General features: G+C 40.1%; 1 long non-coding RNA gene across 2 annotated transcripts; it reads right to left on the bottom strand.

Moving 5' to 3' along the window:
- Window positions 1-3,565: 3,565 nt before the first annotated feature.
- Window positions 3,566-14,462, bottom strand: LOC128248312 (uncharacterized). 2 transcript variants are annotated; one of them, XR_008264547.2, is made up of 2 exons: window positions 13,988-14,462; window positions 3,566-4,141 (listed from the first exon to the last, which is right to left on the bottom strand). It is a non-coding gene; the product is annotated as an uncharacterized LOC128248312 (long non-coding RNA). The 2 variants fall into 2 exon arrangements; XR_008264546.2 differs by having other exon boundaries at window positions 3,566-3,762.
- Window positions 14,463-14,662: the final 200 nt, after the last annotated feature.

Genomic DNA, 14,662 nt, shown 5'->3' with positions numbered 1-14,662 from the left:
AAATGACAGGCAACTCCATCAATGAGGATGTAACCTGACAAAACATACATCTTCACCATTGAAGACTGATCATACACAATCCAGGGCCAAGAAATACGTCTACAGCAACCCCTGTTTCTCCATGCAACTGGGATGCTTAGAATCCTGGGATACTTCCGGTTTCAGTTGGGAGCAGAGGCGTAATCCATGCGGGGCCATTTCTAAGGAGATCGTTTTAAACATTTACCGTCTGTCTTAACTTTCATAGCGGTAACAGGCTATCGGTTACTCAAGCATTATAGCACTCATTACATATGGGACACTCCACTGTACATGCACGCGCGCACACACATATACACATATGCATGGATATGTTAGTCGAAAGCTCCGTGATGATAGTAACATCGATCATCAAAGCAGATTATCATCGACCAACAGCCGGATTACTACCTCCCACTTTGAAGGGTATGTGTTTGCAATCCAGGAACAGGAAATATCAACCAAGTACCTGATGCACAAAAGGGATAGAGATGCAGGAAAAGCAGTAAAAAGTGACAACCGATGCAGACTTTGTGGAGTTAACACCGAAGGTATCACCCACATCATAAGCAGTTGTCCGAAAATGTCATCACAGTATTATCTACCGATAAGATATGATGTAGTTGCTAGGACGCTCTATAATGAAATCCGTCGGAAGGATAATCCGAAGGACAAAGAAATAAGAATCCACAATATGGTAGAAGCCATAGTCACTCATAATAAAAAGGAATCCTGGTGGAATGTCCCAGTGAAGACCTCAATAAAATGTAAACACAACAGACCTGATATAATGATTTGGGATAGAGAAGAGAAACTGGGCGGAGTTGTGGAAATCAGCTGCCCAGCGGATGTTAACATAAAACTGGAGATCAGTGAAAAAGAGAAGATCTATGCTGAACTATTGAGAAATCAGCAGTTACTCTATCCAGATTACAAGTTCAGGTTTATACCTGTAATTATTGGTGACCTGGGAGATGTAACACATTGCCTAAATAGCAATCTTGAGAAATTAGGCTTCTCGAAACCAGAAAGGAGAAAGTTAATTCGAAGATTACAGATCCAATCACTAGAACTGTAAAAATCTGTCAAACTTTCCAGAAGTTTATCATTTAAAGATATATGAGCATGTCTAGATAAGCAAGTATATTCATGAGAAGACATACATAAAACATACAAATCTGCACATACATACACACATACATACCTACCTACCTACATACATACATACATCATACATACATACGTACATACATACATACATACATACATACATACATACATACATACATACATACATACTAATAAGTACCAGTCCTATTCTAGTAAAATGTAATCCAGGCCATAGTCTAATGAAAACAGAACACCGAACGCACGTTGTAGTTGAGAGTGACTTATAAAAATATTTATGGCTGCAAAACAATTTACAACAGGTTTTATAGTTAGGAAAAGAAGCAATCTGAATTAACCATCACACACACACGCACACAAACACACACACACACACACACACACACACACACACACACACACACACACACACACACACGCACGATAGACTGAATGACACATAAAAACGTAGTCGTAAGTTGTAACATCCCTTTCTCTCCTTGTCGATATATGTTTGAGCCTGATCGCGGTCAAGAGGTTTTGATATACGATTTGATCGTCGCAATGTAGGGTCGTTAGTTGTTTCTCTTTCATCCAAACTGTCGCTTTCATCCGTTGAGGTTGACCCAGCTTCCTCGTTTACTTCCGTTTGATTATTCGTTGCATTCGTTACTCGGGATCGAATGTGATCCGAATGTCTGCGCACAACTTGACCCCTTGGTAAACGCAAATTGATTAAACTTCCAAAAGTTTCATCTACTGTTGCTGGTTGCCAACACGGCTCATAGGGAGGTCGAATATACCCAGCACCAGACGCTTTCAATTGTGGTCCTTCCTTGTTCGGTGCATTCATTTGTGTTTGTTTTTTTTTCAATATTTTTGTGCGATGACGAGAATAAAAGTTTGAATCTTGTTTGCAGATTGAGACCAAACAAAAACTCAGCTGGAGACTTGTCTGTAGATTCAGTCGGGGTCGTGCGATGGGCAAAAAGTAAACGATCCACTTTTGTCTGCAGCTTTCTGTTACTTCTCTTTCTCAATCCATTCTTTACCGTCCGAACAGCTCGTTCTGCTGGGCCGTTTGGAGACGGATGATACGGTCTTATGTGACGTACCCCATTCTCTCTCGAAAATGTTTGGAAAACCTCACTTGTGAAAGGAATGCCATTATCTGAACAGATGTAGAAAATGATGAGCAGAGTCGGGCTACCGTAGATTCTGCTGTAGCATGTACCACTAGATGCACATCTCTCCATTTCGAATGTGCGTCAATAATCAATAAGCACATCATACCATTAAGAGGACCACAATAATCAACGTGTAACCTTTGCCACGGTTTTTCTGGCCACTTTCAGGGATGTACAGGTCCTGGTGTGTTTTGTCGCTGATATTGTTGACAGACATCGCATCTACACATCTGCTCAATATCAGCATCCAGATTGGGCCACCAACAGTAGCTTTGAGATAATGCCTTCATTCGATTTATGCCTGGAGGAGCATTAAGCAATTGTTGTCTTAATTTAAAGGGTACAACTATACGATGACCCCAAAATATGTAACCCTCCTGCAAACTCAGTTCATCTTTATGCTGTAAAAACGGTTTTAATTCTAAACTTGTTTTGGACGGCCACCCTCTTAAAAGATAATGTTTGACATTGGACAGTATTTGATCTTTGTCTGTTTGTCGAAGTATATCCTGTCCTCGGATAGATGTGCCACTAAAATGTTGCATCATGTGTACCAGTTCCGCTGCTTGTTCAATTTCGTGTAACGAAGAAGTCAAGGGTAAACGACTCAGCAGTAACATTCTCAGGCCCAAGAACGTAATGCATATTATAAGCACTTAACATCAAAACCCATCTCTGCATTCTAGGCGAACATATTTGCTGAATACCCCGCTCTTCTCCAAGTGGGGCCATCAAAGGTTTATGATCAGTATAAATTTCAAAATGACGGCCCCCAAACATATTAATGGAATCGCTTGACACCAAATAAAGCTGCAACTGAGAATAGTTCTTTTCAGTTAGTAACAGAGGCAAAAGCTACGGGACGAACAGTCGATGACAAAGGGCTGCACCTAGCCCTGATGGAGATGTATCATATCGTAACATTAAACGTTTATGCGGGTCATAATGCACGAGTACAGATGAACTAGTAAGTAACTTCTTAGCTGTAGCAAACGCTTTCTGATGCTTAACATTCCACTCCCAAAGGGAATCTTCATGCAATAAGGAATATAAGGGCGTCAGCACTGTTGAAATATTTGGTAAAAAAAAAAACGACGATAATGAGAAAACATTCCTACAAATGATCTTAACTCGCTACTGTTTTTAGGTTCTGGTGCATTTAAAATAGGCTGCACTTTATCACTCCTGATTTGCAAACCATCTTTATTAAGTCGGTAACCAAGATAACAAACAGAATCACAAAAGAACTCACATTTAATTCTTCTTCAGTTTTAATTCGCTTTTGTGAAGACGATCGAGTACGATGGACAATGTCTGAAGATGTTCATCATCGGAACGCCCGGTGATTAGTAAATCATCTCGGTATGCACAAGACAATGAAACATCTTTAACAATGTTGTCGATAATGCGTTGAAACATTCCTGGGGCTGGATTAATTCCAAATGGTAATCTAGAAAAATTGAAACAACCCAATATGAATAGCAATCGTAGTGCAAGCACGAGAATTGTCATCAAGTTCAATCTGGGAATATGCATGACTGAGATCAATTCTTGCGAACTTTTGGCCCCCCGCCAGAGTCGTGTACAAATCTTCTATTTTTGGCAACGGGTACTTGTCTAAAACAGCTGACTGGTTGACTGTAAGTTTATAATCTCCGTAAATGTGCACTGAGCCTTCCGGTTTCATCACTGGTACAATGGGAACTTCCTAATCAGAGTATTGAACTGGATCAATAATACCTTCCGATTGTAAACGCTATAATTCGGCTGCCACTTTTGGCCGCAAAGCGTACGTAAGTGTTCGAGTTTGACAAAACCGCGGTGGCGTGCTGGAAAGTAATTTTATGTTTGCTTTAAATCCATCCAATTTTACAAGCTTGGGGTCAAACAAAGTACAGTATTTCTTTTTCAGTTGTTCAAACGATGGTGTATCACAAATGAAAGACAAACGGTTTGCTGATAATGTATAAATTCACAACGGTAACAAGTAAAGACTGTAAGACAAGATGGCCGAGATTTTGTAGACGCAAAAGATTGCACAACATCTGCCTCTGTTTGTATAGAAAATTTATTTAGCTGATGTGAAATGATTTCGCTTTGACGAACTATAGCAAATAATCTCATCTACTACTTTGTGTGTCCACAATGGAAGGAGAATTACATCGGAAAAACAAGAACTAAACTAACCAGTTATATAAACATGCATAAACAGCAAATTAAAGATTCATCTCTTTAGATTCAACATCTAGGCATTTGTGGAAATGAAAAATTTAAAATATTTTCCTTTTACAAAATGAAAATGAAAATGACTAACAACTACGAAAGTCAAAAGAAAAATACTTTATACGAACTCTATATTCTAAATTCGAAACCACACCATTACAAAGAAAAACTGTTTCCTCTTTATGCATAAGCCCGGAACGCGTTGAAAAAGGAAAGCGCTTACAGACAAAATACACACTAAACGTAAAATACACAAACTTATTCCATACACACACACACACACACACACACACACACACACACACACACACACACACACATGCACACACACGCACGCACACGCACGCGCGCGCGTGTGTGTTGTGCTGTGTAATTCGGTTCTGTCCACTCCTTGTCTTTCACAATGGAACTGTAGACATGCAATTACAATGGAAGCCAAGCAGATTATAAGAGAGAGAGAGAGAGACTGTGAGGGTGGAGAGAGGCAGTGGGAGAGGGAGGAGATAGAGATTAGATGCAGACACGATGGCAGGGTGAATGATTGAGTGAATGAAAAGCAAAAGGAAATATGGAATAAAGAAAGGCTGAAATGAGAAGGGAAAACAATGAAAGAAAGTGAATAAGAGTTCAACGGTAGAGGGAACGAATGAACGAATGAATGAATGAATGAATGAAAATCCTTCAGCTGAGAGAACAATGCAATGTAATGATGAAAGTCTATAATTGTAATTGTATATTAATTAGTAATATTAATGAAAAGAGGGCGACTATTGTTGTTTAATAATAGTGTATGGTGGAGGTGGTGGTGGTGGTGGTGGTGGTGGTGGTGGTGGTGGTGGTGGTGGTGGTGGTGGTGGTGGTGGCGGTGGTGGCGGTATTGGGGAGGTGAGTGGTGGCGGCAGTGGTGGTGACGTCATTAAGTGTGTACTCTTTGGTGAAATGTGGGCTCCAACGACAATCACAAGAACTGTCCTATTGTTTGACTCTTTGAAATAATCTGATCTTGTATTTATGCTGAATACAACAACAACAACAACAGTAATAATAATTATAATGTTACAGAAGAGGAAAGCACGTCTGAATGAGATACGAAAGAGTGAAAGAAAGAGACTAGCTGTGTTGAGAAGAATCGAAAGAAGAAAAGCAAGTTGCGTAGAAGAGAGTCGAACTGTTAATGAAGATCTTGTGTTGAAAATAAAACAGACGTAAACAAGTTCTTAAACTGTGTCGATTGCTGTGGAAATTTTAGGGGTTAAAGTCAAAGTAAAACAAATGAGAATGTTCTGGGGTGAGAACGAAAACCTGAGATGCAAGCGGAACAGTTCAAAAGAGAACTTAGAAGGATAAATGCAACCATAGAAAAAAAAAAAGATGGTTAGGGAAAAAACATAGGAACGAACTGCAAAGAAGTATAACATTAGACACAATGTACTGCAGGTAAAAAAAAAAAATCAAAGGTAAAATGAAAAGATAGCAACAAAGAACAAATCAGTGATTATGGCTCAATAGTCTGAAACGCATGTACAGCCATATACAACCGTTTCATATTAACTGTATAGAAAATGGAACATTAAGATGGATAACAAAAGGAAACCCCCCCCCCCCAAAAAAAAAAACAATGCTGATACAGAAGGACAAAGAAAAGAGAGAGGAAGTCAGTAATCATTAGACCTATTTACATGTTTACTATTACACCGGAAGTTATTGACTGACTTCACGGCAGTTGACGCGTATAGCTTCCTGGAGAAGGAGAATATATTGTTTGTTTTGGAGATGATTTCCTCTGGACCTTCTATCTTTTGTTTCTATTTTATCTTTAGGATGTATGAAATCTGTAAAATTGACCAGAGTGTCTCGTCAACGTCCAGAAATTCTCCGTTACCTGTTTTCTCTGCTATTAGCATCCAATAGAATGATAACGTATGGCTTCCAGCAGCAACATTTCAATTGGTAGGTTTCTAGTCTTCATTTGGCCAAAGACTGTAACTCCGTCAACGAGACGAGCTGTTGGGAAAACGAGCCTGAAAACGGCTTGCCATTTGATACCCGTCTAAGAATCTCTGTAGATACCACAACCTTATCGCGTATCTGTAAATCATTAATCACGTCGAGAGTGCCGGCCGGGTTGATGGATTACTTGACCAGAGCAAGCAAGAGAAAACGTCGCTTCAACTTCATCAGACAAAAAAACTGGAGCAAAACACAAGTTCGCCTCGTCTGGTCGACTTTTTAGGGAAAGCTTCCTTCCAGTGTATTTCCCAGTGAAACTGGCCTCGTTTGTTCCCTTTTCTACCTACTTGAAGATCCGGCCTTAATTAGGCCTCAAATAATTTAACTGGACTGCCTATCCAGCTGTCCCACAACAATGACCAGCGGCATGGAGTTGCCTGCGAAGGGGTCGAGCTGCAAGGTCACTGAATGGTCTTGCTTTATTTTTGATACTGTCACCAACTTGTGTACCTTCAGCTATGACCCTCACCCTATCGACCTTGTCCACCGTTACCATGATGTCGTTCACATAAATCTATATGGCTCCTCCTCGTCTCAGTACGAATGGGATAACCATAACACATTGAGAATCAGTACATTCAGAACAGATGAGAGAAAATATATTTGACGGACCGAATGAGTGATTCTAAATAGATCAGGTATAGAACCAGTTGAACATGGGCCCGATGCCGTCAAGTAGCGATGGTTAACACTAACAAAAGCTTTCCACTGACCCAAAATGATCAAACTGAAACCAACTTTGTTATCTACCTTCTGTGCGATGTATAACATGAAGTGAATATTGTCACGGGTACATCTGCCCGAAATTGCAGAGGAATAAGCACTCTTGGCCAGCCATACTATCGACGACGATTGCCAATCTCTTCACTAACACCTTGGCCAAAATTTGCATTCTGTAGAGTAATGGACCTCAAAATAATAATAACGTCTTCCTTGCCCAAATCTTTCCTCTATATCGCTCCCATTTCCCGACTCACGTTACCCACTGCTATTTGTAATTGACGTTTGTCAAGATTGGCTGAATATGCTTGGTCTGTCTCAGTAAAGTTCGTAGGTTCGACAATCCAAATCTGGTGATTTGCAAATCGTATTAACAATCAGATCTTAGCTGCTCTTATTGACTTTTTAGGGAACTTAGAGTTTTCTGCTTAGAGCCGTCACAAGCGGTCACGCAAAACATTAAAGTCCGTCTCTGGTCCACCACCATCGCTTTTCTTGAACACTTGAACAAAGTATCACAATGAAGCCACACCGTTTCGTTTAGAATTGTGTAGCACGTGGCCTTCATTGTCTGTCAAAGACCGAATTGGGGTTTTACTGCCACGTTACGACTCTGTTGCTTCGGTCCATCGAATGGCATTCATTTCTTTATCTCTAAGAGCATACGCTTGTATCGAAGAAATGGTCGAAGGCTATTCTCACCGCTAGCATATCGGCCATGACGCCCTCTGTAACCTCTTCTTCTAATTTGCTTGTCAGATCCCTCTAATATATTTTGGTTTATCACTGCTTCGTTAGTAAATGTTATAGAATCTACTTTAACTGCTTTTTTCAGAGTATCCCACCACCGCTTGTCGACAATAACATCCGTTAACATCCGTTTAAACTTATTCACACACCTGGTCATTGTTGGAAAGACTTTCTCAGCTTTAAGTAGCCACATCCCTGTCTGTGCCACACACCAATCGTGCAGATCACAAATTTTTGATCTGTATAACCAACCAGTTATCCCTAGCAAACAATCTAGATATGATACGTAAGGTCCTGGATAATTGTTCCAAATCAATATTGGTACATTCGAGAAATCTAGTCAGTACCTGCGAAACGGTGGAAATATCCGAGCAGGTCTGCGCGACATCACTTCCTTTAAAGGCTAACCCCATACGATTCTTGCGTGCATGTAAAACGCCATTCAAATGTCCTACTCATGCAAATAAGCGGGACGTTCCCAATAACACGAACAGACGCTCAAGAAATGCTAGTCACGTTGCTCCAGTCGGATGGTAGGCTACCACAAGACTGAAACCTTACTGTTTAGGTCCAGAAAATCGTTTGCACTTCGAGACCTAAGTCTTTCTGACGCAAACACTTCCACTACATCCGATCAGAGCCGACTAAAGAATGCATCCACCTCACTAACGTTGAAGATAGGGACGAATGCGTCCCGGAAATGTTCATCGATCACTATCGCATGTATGTTTAGTGTCGTCTCGATATCGTTGGGTTGGTGGCTTTTGCTGTCAAATTGACGCTTGATTACGTTTATTTCTGCAACCTATTCCGAGTAAAGCTATGTGCAATGGTGGGGCGGAATGAGAAAGGTCTTTTATCTTATGAAAATAGATGAACAATCCAGTTTTCTCAGCAGTAGGGAGGGTCATGTTAAAGGACTCTCTAAAATAGGTTAATTTTTATTCACTTTCATTCGTCTGTGTGTCGTGCAGATATATGAGTCTGCCTCAATGAGAAATGTTGCTGCTGGTGTGCTGCCAAGCTCCACCTCCATCACTTTGGGCGTCGAATTTGTCTTTCAACTCCATCGTCAAATCGCTGTTGTTTCTTCGCTCGCGAAATTGTGGAGGCGTCGTCGTTGCGGTTGTTGTTGTTGTTATTGTCGTTGTGGTGGTGGTGGTGGTGGTGGTGGTGTAACTGATTTTTTGTTTTCCTGTGATGAGCAATAACAACAACAATAACAACAAACGCATACACTTCAGTTTGTTTTAGCTATTACAGCTGAGATCATACTGGAGTAAAACATCAGACATAAATATATACATGCTATATACCTACATATATACTAAAAGACACGCGCTCGATCACACACACACACACACACACACACACACACACACACACACACACACACACACACACACACACACACACACAAACACACACACATATATGTATATGTAAATATATATATATATATATATATATATATATATATATATATATATATAGCATACACACACACATATATGTGTGCATATATATATATGTGTGTATACACACACACATACACACACACACACTTTCGGAACACAAACAAAACTCTAAAGTAACTCAATAGTTGAGAAGTGATTAAATGCTTCTTGCCTGCCACCACCACCACCACCACCACCACCACCGCCGCAGCGATAAGACAATGCATGTGTGCAGTCGGAATGCAGTTGATGTAATGTTAAGTGGTGCAGCAGCAGGCATGTAGATGTCAGAGTGTAGCTATATATATAAAGTTTGTTTTTATATACACACACACACGCGCGCACACACAAGAAAAGGGGAGAGAGAGGGAGGGAGAGAGAAAGAGAGCGAGAGAGAGAGAGAGAGAGCGAGAGAGAGAGAGCGAGAGAGAGAGAGAGAGAGAGAGAGAGAGAGAGATAGAGAGAGTTTGTTCGGATGTCGCAGCAAACATACATGTGTACACACACGTATGTAGTAAAGATGGTAATGAAACGACTAAACGGAAGCAAAGTAGATGGAAAGCAAAACTTAAAAAAAACATCAATAATCTGCACCGCCATATTGGATGGTAAACCACAATAATAAAATGGAAGAGGACTAATGAGTTTACACCTCACCAATGACGTCTTATGAATAAATTAACGAAACTCCACGGTGACACTTCCCACTAAGTTCTTGAAGTTAGATTACTCTAATACGGACAGAAGGCGCTGAGCGAAAATTTTCTCTGTCATAGACGAAATTTTGAACGAATCTCTATAAATAACTTGTTTGCTTCTAACCCACAGACATTAATACAAAGACATGAGGAAGGAAAATATTACCGTTAAGAAATCCCCCTCTGGAGGAGATCTTGAAAATCTTGTTAAAGGCATTTGATTCTATTCCCCATTCATGGCTGATGAAATGTCTACATTTTGCAAAAGTGTCTGCTACCTTATTTACTGCCATCAAGAGGCTCACAAAGACCTGGACAACAATTCTAACACTTAGTACTAAGACTGGAACGACCCCCTCCAATGTTATAAATATTTCAAAGGGATATTCCAAGGATGGAGTTTTTCTGTAGCTTTGTTCATTTGGGCATTAAATCCATTTTCATTCCTGCTACGACAATCAAATGGTTACATGCTAGGGTCTGCAACTGCTAGAGATGTTAATGTAACCCATAATTTCTTTGCGGATGACCTCAAGATATTTATGCTAAAAGTGTTAACAATGCAAAAAAATAAAATAAAATAAAATAAAATAAAATGCAATTAATAACAATGTTGATAACACAGGAATGGAATTTGGCCAAAAGAAATATTCATATTTGATCGTTGAACATTTAAAACCAGCCCCCCCAGACCCCAAACCTGTGCACCAATAGTCTCAATATCTCTCCTCCTGTTTCACACAAAGAATGCTACAGGTACCTAGGCATTGATGAAAATCTATCATACGAAGGTGGTGTGAATAAAGATAGAGCGAGCCAAAAATATTATGGCCAAACTTAGAAGCTTATGGCAGTCGCACTGGAATATGGCTCTTTGTGGACTCGACTCTGGGCAATATATTTTACCAAAAAGACTGCCTCAGTGAGGGGGGGGGGAGATCAGCTTCTCTCAGCTATGACTTTAATTGTGCGATGGTATCTTTCCTCAATCCCATTTCCACTGGGCGCGAACGCACTCTTAAAAGAAATGTCTGATGCTCAACCTCTCGGGCATTCCCTTCAGCAGCTCCGAAAGAAACGCTTTGCTGTTGTTCATTAACAGCTCGTCTGCTGGCCCCTTTCTACGAATACTGTATTCAGCTCCTTTGCAATTTCGACCGCTGTTTCCATTCATATCGCTATTCATCCTGCTCCACAGTCAACCACTGAAAGGAACAACCTTTGCCGATAGTGTATCCTGTCTATCACTTGCATCTCCCAGTTTTTCTCCACTCGAATTTTTCCCGTTTCATGCACACTCGGCGCAGAGTCGATGGACTGACCCCTGTCACAACTCCCAACTGGTGACACTAGGGTGAACCATCCTGGTCCAGAACAAAGTCCTATTGTCCTCTCAGCCAAAGCCAGGCTCACCTTCTTCATTTTGCAGACGGAATATATAAAATCTTCATTTTAACTCTTCAATTTGACTTTGGTATCGGAATTTCCTTTTTAGAATTTTGCTGAACTTTACAGTTAAGTATAATAGTAGTTCAACTCGTTGCTTTGTGGAATCTTCTAAGTTGAGACCTTGGTATATATTCTTCGTTGTTTAGGAATTACTTTCACATTAAAATTGCGGCCACAAAACTCAAAGCAAAATCATATTTTCAACTCGAGACGAAATCGAAACAGAGAATTCAGCTTTGCTTCACAAAGGTCAGCAGAACTCATTGGTCGTACCTACACGTGTACACTATCCCACCCTCTGTCCAGAAACTACTCTCTCGGTGACCCCTTCCATACGTCTGTTCCCCTTGATGACGTCGAAGAAAGAGGCTGTTCAAATGCCCTGCTTCTTGACGGGACTCCTCTTCCCTCGCTCCCGGTGCCGACTTCTCCCTTCATTCCTCCACAAACGTTAAAAACCTGCAAAATGCTAACATCAACTGGAAACCTCCACAGAAATAGTGACATCGACAGACTCTACCTAAGAAGAGATAAAGGATGTAGAAGTTTGCGATCAGTGCAGACAGCCTATGAATGTCGTATGAATGTCTTTCTTTGACAGCGTTTGCTAAACAACTGCAGTAAAAACAAATACATTCTCTTAGTACTGAAAAGTGAAGACAACAATGTCCTACGAGTTGGCAGTGAGCTACTCAAGATGCGCTGATGATCTCCCATACAATTCCAAAACAGCCGGACTATTATACATCAAAGTAGACCTGGATCTGAAACATTCAGCATACCAAAGAAGAAAAAAAAAAAAGGCTTCCCGAAGACTTGAAGAAGACTCGAAGAAAACTTGAAGAAGACTCGAAGAAAACTTGAAGAAGACTCGAAGAAAACTTGAAGAAGACAATAACAATGATATGAAGCGAAGCCTCCCTTGGAACCGTGGCCGCTGCATCACATCACACTTTGAAGACAATGCATTTGCAGTACAAGAACAGAGGATTGGTACGAAATGCCTAATCAATAAAAGAGATGCAACCGAAAATGTAGATTATGTCATGTTTACGTGAAGATACGATCATTACTTCGATGTCACAAGTCCAGTTGAACGGCGGAGAGAAAGAGACGGAAAATGGAGGGGAGAAAGAGAGAGGAAGAGACGGAGAGAGTATGAAGAGAGGGATAGAAAGAGTATGAAGAAAAAACTTCGGTTGGAAAGAGGAAGTCCCAAAAGGAATTTTCTTATCCCTGGAAGAGGAAGTTATCCGTTACAGTCTGCTTTCAAAAACACCCGCAGATAGTGTTGGATTAATGCTTTCTTTCGCCAACGAAGAGGAAAATTATATTTCCTTGAAATGGTAAGGAATGGAAATAGTAAAGACTGATAAGGAACCTTTTTGAAGGTTAAAGAAAAATAGTAAGGAATGGCTAAAAGTGTTGGAGAACATAAAATGGTTAAAATTAGACAGAATTGATTACGATTGTTAAAGAATGGCAACGGATGGTAAACAATGGTAGAAAATTCATTAAAAAAATGGTAAAGACTGGTAAGAAATGGTAAAAAATTATAATGAAGAGTCATGAGTGGTAAAAAAAAAAGATAAAAAATAATAATGGCAGTTAAAGAATGGTAAAGAAGGTTAAGTGATGATGAAGAATTATTAGGAAAGATTAATAAGAGTAAAATTTTAAAATGGTAAGTAATGGTATGGATTACTAAGAAATGGTAGAGAATGGTAAAGAATAGTTAGGAATACAGAATCAAGAGAAGTGAGAAGCTTTTAACAAGTTGATGATGATTGTACGAAGAGGACATTCCAAGAATTCTTTAATCTGACACACACATGACATTCTACAGACTCTACATACATTATACATCCATTATAAACATGTATACATTATATAGCCCACATGTTTAAGTAGGTTATCAGAAGGAAGAGAGGGGAGTTGAGTAGTGGGGGTGAGGAACGAATGAGCTACTGTTAGGTGGGTGGGCTGGGGCAAGCTGATGGGGTGGTGATCGGGTGGAGTTGATGGTGGGGCGGAAATGCGACAGATGATATTTCAAGGTTGATGCTTAGCTAGTCCCCGCCTGCTACGTGTCAATAGCAGTAGTTGTAGTAGTAGTTGTTGTGATAAATTGTTTTCTCCTAACTCAGCGTCCTGATTGTTGTAGTAGTAATAGTAGTAGTATAAAAACCAAGTCGATCGACCTTGCCGCCGGGAGCGCTACACCATTTGTGTGATGTGGAAAATATTCCATTACTATTGCACAAATGATGTTGGCATCAATTTTAAAATCCACCCAAGACTTGGCCCCCGTGCTATCCGCCCACTGCAAAAATCGAACTCAGGACACATTAAACCACAACTACTTTACCTCAACCGGTCCAGCTCTCTTTAAAACCAAAATACGTCAAAACGGTTCCCATAAAATTCAAAAGTTCGCTGGATAAATTTCTTCAAAAAACCCGGACCAACCTCCTACACCCGGATATGTCTCCAACAATACAAACACTTTGCTAGAGTGGGTCATGGTGCCCCATATACGACTAAAAGAATCACCATGTGGTGCTATTAAGTTACACATAGGTTGGGCCTCTCAAAGTTATTTGATTCCGGATCTTTGTGGTTTTCGTCAATGTTTACAATTTTGTTCCAATTGTTTTCAAATTTGGTTTATGGATTAAGTTTTGTCTACTAATTATGAAAATGAAATTCATTTTCCCTATAAATCCATAATTAAAAAAAATTATTAGCCTTTAAAATTTGCAAAATTTGGGTATTTTAGCCAGTCAGAAGCGAGTGTTTTACACATCACCGCGGCGAAAAACTCTGTTTCCATAGTAACCAAAGATGCTACGCATGCGCACAAGGAGGAGAAGAAGATACGAGAAAGATAATCTTCTACTATGATAATACTCTTGTGTTTTTCTCCGTCACAACATATGAATGAGAAAGGAAGGTGTGATAAATGAATAAGGAAGGAAGGAAGGAAGGAAGGGGTGATGGCAAACTGGTAGCGAGAGCGTTTCAACTCTGTGAATATGTGTGT

The sequence above is a fragment of the Octopus bimaculoides genome, chromosome 7, assembly GCF_046866305.1.
Source record: "Octopus bimaculoides isolate indiv1 chromosome 7, ASM4686630v1, whole genome shotgun sequence".
Lineage (NCBI taxonomy): Eukaryota > Metazoa > Mollusca > Cephalopoda > Octopoda > Octopodidae > Octopus > Octopus bimaculoides.
The sequence above is the reverse complement of the archived record's forward strand: the minus strand, read 5'-3'. Positions and strand labels throughout refer to the sequence as shown.